This window comes from Arachis ipaensis, chromosome B01 (genome assembly GCF_000816755.2).
Source record: "Arachis ipaensis cultivar K30076 chromosome B01, Araip1.1, whole genome shotgun sequence".
NCBI lineage: Eukaryota > Viridiplantae > Streptophyta > Magnoliopsida > Fabales > Fabaceae > Arachis > Arachis ipaensis.
In genome coordinates, this window is record NC_029785.2 from 2,458,709 (window position 1) to 2,465,815 (window position 7,107).

The following is a 7,107-nucleotide window of genomic DNA, read 5'->3' on the forward strand; positions in this document are numbered from 1 at the left end:
AGAAAAATCATGGCTTTAGCTTTATCCTTCTGGGATGCATTATTTTCAGCCTTAATGGTATCTCCAAGATCCATTAATCAAGATGGATTTCAGCATCTAGTATCCATGATAAATAATTGTTTCCAGATATATCAAGAGCATTGAATTCAAGATGAGAGAGCTTCGACATAATGAAAATTTGTTACCTGAGTCTTCCTCAAAATTTGATCAGAGTCTCGTGCTGATAACATGTTGTGAAATAAAAGATATATATATAATAGAGATGTATAAATAGAAGACTCTAGTATTAAAATAATTAGCTCAATAATAATTTATATATATATATATAATAATATTATATGTTGTAATGTATATATATATATATATATACAAAGATAGAAAGAAGTATTAAAAATAAAGAGAGAGAGAATTGCATATGTTTATTGTTACTATCTCAATATAATAAAGATGATTAGTATTGCTATTAATATTATATGTAAAGAGTAATAGAAAAGAGAATTTAGAATACTGATAAAATAAAAGAAGAGAAAAAATTGTAGTAAAAATATAAAGAGAAGAGTATTTGATTGCAACATAAAGAGAGAAGTGATTTTATTATTACTTGCTTGTGTTGTATCACGTACTGAGGTTTAGCCTCTATTTATACAAGTAAAGAGGCCACCTTATTCCACTGTTATTAAATACAAAGGCTTTGGTAATAATGAACTTCAGTATGGAAAATGTTAGCCACCCATAGTCATTCATTATTGTTCTTATCGTAACAACTTCCAAGTTTTGGGAAAAAAAAAGTTGCTTGTGTATGTGATTATTTCTCCTCTTGTTTGAGTAGTTTTAACTTTTTAAGTTTTAAGCCAATAATCAACAACATTTGTAATACAGTTGGAGTTGACAACGTTTTGCGAGTGAGTTATGTTAGCTTGGCATGTTTCATGCATAATATGATGGTGAATTTTATTATGTAAAAAGAGATTCTTTTTATATGTGTAAAAATTTATTTCACTCTTTTAATAGAACAAATGTCTAGTTTAGAGAGAGTGTAATTAAATCTATAATAAAAAATAAAAGCTAATCTTGATGTAGAGTGTGGATCTCATTGCAGTGAGTGAATTAAAATATTTAATGATGTAGAATTGTTAAACGTATGTTATTAATTATGAATAACAATGATGAGTTGGTTTTTTTTTTTTTTTTTTTTTGGACTTGGTTCTGGGCTAGAGAACTGACCCGACCAAACACCCAGAACCCGAATTCGCCAAGCAACCCAACCCTCTAACACCCCGAACCCGACCTAACGAAGCTCCTCTCTTCTTCGTCGATGGCACTGTCTCACCGCTCCGCCTTTGTCATCGCCACATCCGTCAAAAGCTCGGGAACTTGATGCATGGAGCCGATGACGAGGTCAATCATCCTCAACGAAGACACCCGCCCGAAATTGCCGTATTTCTGCCCCGGTACTGCCGTATTCCCCCGGCGTCGCAGACCTGCCTTAATGGCTTTCCTAGTTGTAACCTTGGTTCCGCCTTGAAATTCCTGGTCTCAGGGCCATGACACAGCCGCTGCTGCTCCTCTGCTGCGCAACCTCCTCCAAAGTAGTAAGTCTGTCAGCCTCCCCTGTGTTGACCCTTCTCACTATGTTGAAGGTGCTGTTGCTGATTCTATTAATCGGCCATTGTGGAATCATGGGTTGAGATCGCTCTTCCCCTTTAGCTGCGTGCCTGTGACAGGTTTCTGTTTCCACCCTCCCAGGTAATCTCTCTTCATTTTGGCCTCCTTGAAAGCTGGTTGAAACTGAAACCTGATTGTCTTGATTTCGATTGTATTGATTATGCTGAAGAATTGAGAATCCTGCTTCTGTTATGATTGTATTCCTAACCTGTACAGGTGGAATAATTGACCATTGCCTCTGTAACTGATTTCCCGCTGTCATCGCTGCCAGTTGGTGAGCTAGATTGTTGCCTTCTCGTGGAGTCCAAGTAGCTCCCACATCCGGAGCCTCTTCCAGCAGTAGGAGAATATCTCTGATGATTGCGTCTGCTTTAGCTAAGGGCGTTCTTGCCTTAATCGCTTGAACCAAAGGTAAGCAATCTGTTTCAATTATGCAATTTCTTATCTGTAGATTTTTAATGAGAATTAGAGCCTCTCTATATGCTTGCGCTTCTGCTGCTAAAGCTGATGTTGTCTTGAATGTTGATGTTGTCCCAATGATGATTTTTTCTTGCCAGTCTCTGACCACCGCTGCGGATGCTGCCATGCTAGTTTCCCTGTGAAAAGATGCGTCTGTGTTCACTTTCGTCCTATTGTGTGGCAGAGGCTTCCAGGTAATTCTCCTTCCATCCTTGCATTTTATCTAGAATCTTCTCTTGTATCCACTCCAGCACCTTGTTCTTGGATCTTTCCCATATCGCTGGTAGCCCTAAGTATCTTCCCAGATCTTCCCATGACGCCATTCCGATGATCTCTTCAATGCTCACCCTCCTCTAGATGGATACCTAACTTCCAAAAATTAGACCGGATTTCTCTGTATTAATTCTTTGTCCTGATGCCTCGGTGTATTTGTTTATGATCTGAATTAGTTGATATATCTCTTCTTCTTGCGCACCTGCAAAAATAATACAATCATCATCGAATAATAGGTGAGTTATAACTGGTGCAGTTGGAGCTAATCTTATTCCTGAAATAAGATTATCTCTCAACGCCTTCTCCATGAGAACAGTAAAACTTTTCGCTGCCAAGATAAAGAGATAGGGCAACAGAGGATCTCCCTGTCTAAGCCCTCTTTGAGGATAGATCTTGGTTAATAGTTTTCCATTAATTTTAAATCTATAAGTAGCACTTTTCACGCAGCTCATCATCAACTTCACCCATTTTTCACTAAAACCGAACTTTTCCATGACCTTTTGTAGAAAATTCCATTCCAATCTATCGTATGTCTTATTCATATCCAATTTGATAGCTATGTCATTGCTTCCATAATTTTCTTTCCTGTTTAATTTATGAAACACTTCCTGTACTACTACTATATTGTCTTGTATGAGTCTTCCTTTTATAAAAGCGCTCTGAACCGAAGATATGATAAGATCTAACACTTTCCTTAACCTTTCAACCAAGACCCTTATTACAATCTTATATATAAAATTACAGCAGCTGATGGGTCTGAGATGATTCAGGCTTTCCGGTTGACTCACTTTAGGAATCAAAACAACGGTTGTCTCTCCTAAGTCCTCCGGTAAGTTGCTGTCTTCAAAAATCTGTTTCACCAAACCACACACTTCTTTACTCAGAATATCCCAATGCTTTTGGAAGAAAATTCTGTTTAAACCATCTGGCCCCAGAGCTTTTAAGCTTCTCATACTAAAGACTGCTTCCTTAATGTCCTCATCATTGATCTTTGCCATAAGCTCTTCATTCATCTCTCTAGTGACTCTCATTGGTATCTCTCTTGTGCATTCTTCCAGGTTCCTATCCCCTTCAGAAGTAAACAGCTTAGTAAAATGTATTTCTACTAACCTCATTATGTCTACTTCTCCTTGTATCCAATGTCTTGCCTCATCTTTCAATTTTTCAATTCTATTCCTCATTCTTCTCTGTATGGTTATTGCATGAAAGAAAGCTGTGTTTTTGTCGCTCCATTTTAACCATTTCAACCTTGATCTTTGTCCCCAATATTTTTCTTCTTGTTTCCAAAGATCTGAAATCTGATTCTTCAGCTCTTTCTCCCTTCTTTGATCTCCATCCGTCATATCGCACTCTTGTATTTGTTGTAGCTCACTTTTCTTTTTTTCTATTTCTTTATCTGCTCTTTTAAATTTTCTTCTGCTCCACTCCATCAACTTCCTTTTGCATCTGCTTCTCTTTCTAATAAACTGATTCCAACAATTTATGTTTCCATCATCCTGCTGCCAACTCCTCCTAATAACCTCTTCACACTCTTCATGCTCTGTCCAAAAGGCCTCAAACCTGAATTCTCTTTTTATCTGATCTCGCGGTTGTGTTTCCAAAATTAAGGCACAATGGGTTGAACTAATTGCCAGAGCCGCTTTAAGAATAACATTTTGATGTATATGCAGCCATTTCCAATTTACTAACACCCTATCTAGTCTTTCTCTAGTGATAAAGTTGTTTCTAGGATTGTTGTACCAAGTGTATTTGCTTCCTTTAAGGTCAATATCCATTAAACCATTATCATCTACAAAACTTCTAAAAGTGTCTAAGTAAATTTTTGGTTGTGGATGAATGCCTACCTGATTGCTGCACCATGTATATTTACTTCCTTTAAGATCAATATCCATTAAATCATTATCATCTACAAACCTTCTAAAAGTATATAAATAAATTCTTGGTTGTGGATGAATGCCTACCTTTTCGTCTTGACTTAGAATATCATTGAAGTACCCCAAATAAGCTTGAGGTTCTTCCCAGCACCTATTACTTACCGTAAGCTCCTGCCATAGTTTCCTTCGCTTTTGGAAAACTGGGTTACCATACACAAAAACACCCTGCCATTTCAGAACATTATTTATGTTAATACTAGCTTTAATATAGTTGGCACACCACTTATAAACATCGATATTAGTATTAGATTTCCATAACAGACATAGCCCACCGGACAAGCCCCGGAGTTCTACGCAAAATATCTTGTCAAAATTTAGCCTTCTTCTTATTCTATTCATTTTTTCTTGACTGGCCCTAGTTTCCATTAAAAACACTATAAGCGGCTTTACTTTTTTACATAGATTATACAATTCCGAAATTGTCGGGGCAGCCGCTATTCCCCGACAATTCCAACAAATTATACTCATGGCTGAGGTTGGGGCATGTTAAGGCCCGCCTCCTCAGCCATTTGTATTCCCTTAATCTGACTAGAGACATGCTTAGCTAACTGATACTCCCCTGTGTCCAAGGCAGTGATGCTGGTCCTTCCTTTCTTGGGTTCCCTATCATCTTGCTCCTCCTTCCATTCTGTGTATGTTAGCAGTGGGACCTGTTTGTTCTCTCGTTTCCTTTTCAAGTTCAGCTTTAATTCCAGCTTCTTAGCTAGTCGCGTTTCCTAATCTGTCTGAGCTTCCGTTCCTTTATCTTCTTCTTCATCACTTGCTAACTCTACATAGTAGGCGTTCTCACCTTGCTTGACATGCTGACCCACAAATTCGTGTTCTCCATTCTGAGCTTCCTTGGATAACTTTCTTAAAGTATTCTCCTCCTTTCCATCCTTCAATAGTTCTTGATTTTCCCTTTCATTTGTTCTGGCTTCACACGTTTGTTTGTCCATCATTCTTGCTAGCATAAGTCTCTTTAATTCCTGGCCTATGGTTTCTCTTTCTTTTTTTCCCTGGCCCATCTTCCCATCTTTCATTTTATAGCTGTTCACTTCTTCTTCTTTAGTTATATAATTATTCAGCCCACTTCCTTCAATATTTCTTCCTTGTTGATGTAAATCCCCTGTGTTGGGCCCAAAATTCCTTGTTTGTCCGTTTTCACTTGATTTTTGTGCCTCATACCTTCTTTCTCCCTTCTGGGCCTTTTTGTTATTGGCCCATTCATATTTCCTCTCTCTTATCTCTTTAATTAGGTTGCTGAGCTTATAGGCTGCTCCAAGGTCACATTGCGTATCTCTCTCTTCCTGAAAATCAGGAATTTTTGGTACTTCTTCTACTTGCTCTTCGGCATCTGCCATCTCTTCTTCTCTCCTCATTTGGTTTTTCCGGACGCTTTCCTCCCGGATTTTTTGCTGCAGTGCTCGCTCAGCCCTAATCCTACTCTCCTCAGAGCTTTGTTCCTCACCACTCTCTCTATCAGGGTTTTGTTGCTCACGCGCCTGCTCCTCCCCTTTGTCTCTCCATCCTTGTTGTTCTGAGCTGCCTTCTCCCATGGTTGGACCTTGTCGTCCCTGGCTTACTCCCAATCCCAATGAGTATTTCTTCTTTGTTGGATCCCAGCATGCCATGGCCATTGGATTCTTGCATGTTTTCTTCTCATGCCCCAATATACCATAGTTAAAACAATAGCTATCCGGCAGCCTCTCATACTTGAAAAAGACCCACAATGGTGGCAACTTCTTTCTGTCTAACCAGAATCCTGTAGGTAGAGCCTTGGTGATGTTGATGCTAACCCTGATTCTCATATATGGTCTCCTAAGGACTCCATCTACTTTCGGATCTTCAGCCTCTGTCAAGACTCCTAGCATTTTACCAATAAGAATCTCTGTCTCTTTGTCCATGTAGTCATGTGGAATGCCGTGCACTTGAATCCAAAATTCTATGAAGTCATGATCAACTTCAAAAACTGATTCACCCTCCCTCCATAACCTGAGATTGACCATGTTTCCTTTGACATTCTATGGACCGTTCTGCATGATCTGCAGCCCCTTCTTCATGTCTTTGAAACTGAATAACATCTTCTTCCATCTAATGTCTGTAACTACAACACCTTGAGGGTTTTCCCACATTCCCAGCAAAGTATTTTACATGTTTTGAAGTTTATCTCCTTGTCACTTATTAATTTACCCACCACATTTAGGCATTCTTTCTTATATCCCAATTCTCCAGGCTTGTTGAGCTTGATGACTTTACCTTCGATATTGTTCATGTTGTAGGTTGCTGAAGCCGTGTTGTTGTGTATTCTGGTTTCCCAATGGTATTGGAGGTTCGATTTGAGCAAGGGTTAGGTGAGAAAGTGAATATGGATACTGAAGTAAGATTGAAAATAACTCCCTTTTTTTGGAGAAGAACCCGGAGTTCTTAGAAGACTCTCCTGTTGAGAGAAGAAGAGCTCCCTAGAAGAGAATGTAGCTGAATCAGTTAATTTGAGTTTGTTTTTGTTTTATTTCTTTAATGGAAGTAAGTTTTTAGGCCAAGCCAACTTTTTTTTGTCTGAATTTTTAATATATACATAATTTAGCCACTTATATGATATTTTTTTAATTGATGTCTAATTTCGCTTGATTTATTTTTGCTAATAATTTTTAAATTATTATAATTATTTTACTTTTATCCTTTTAAATCTAAAATAAACCATTTAATTTGTTTTTGACAATTTGACCAAAAATTTTAGACACCAAAATAAATACCTACATAATTATATATAGTTAAATACTAAAATATTTATACG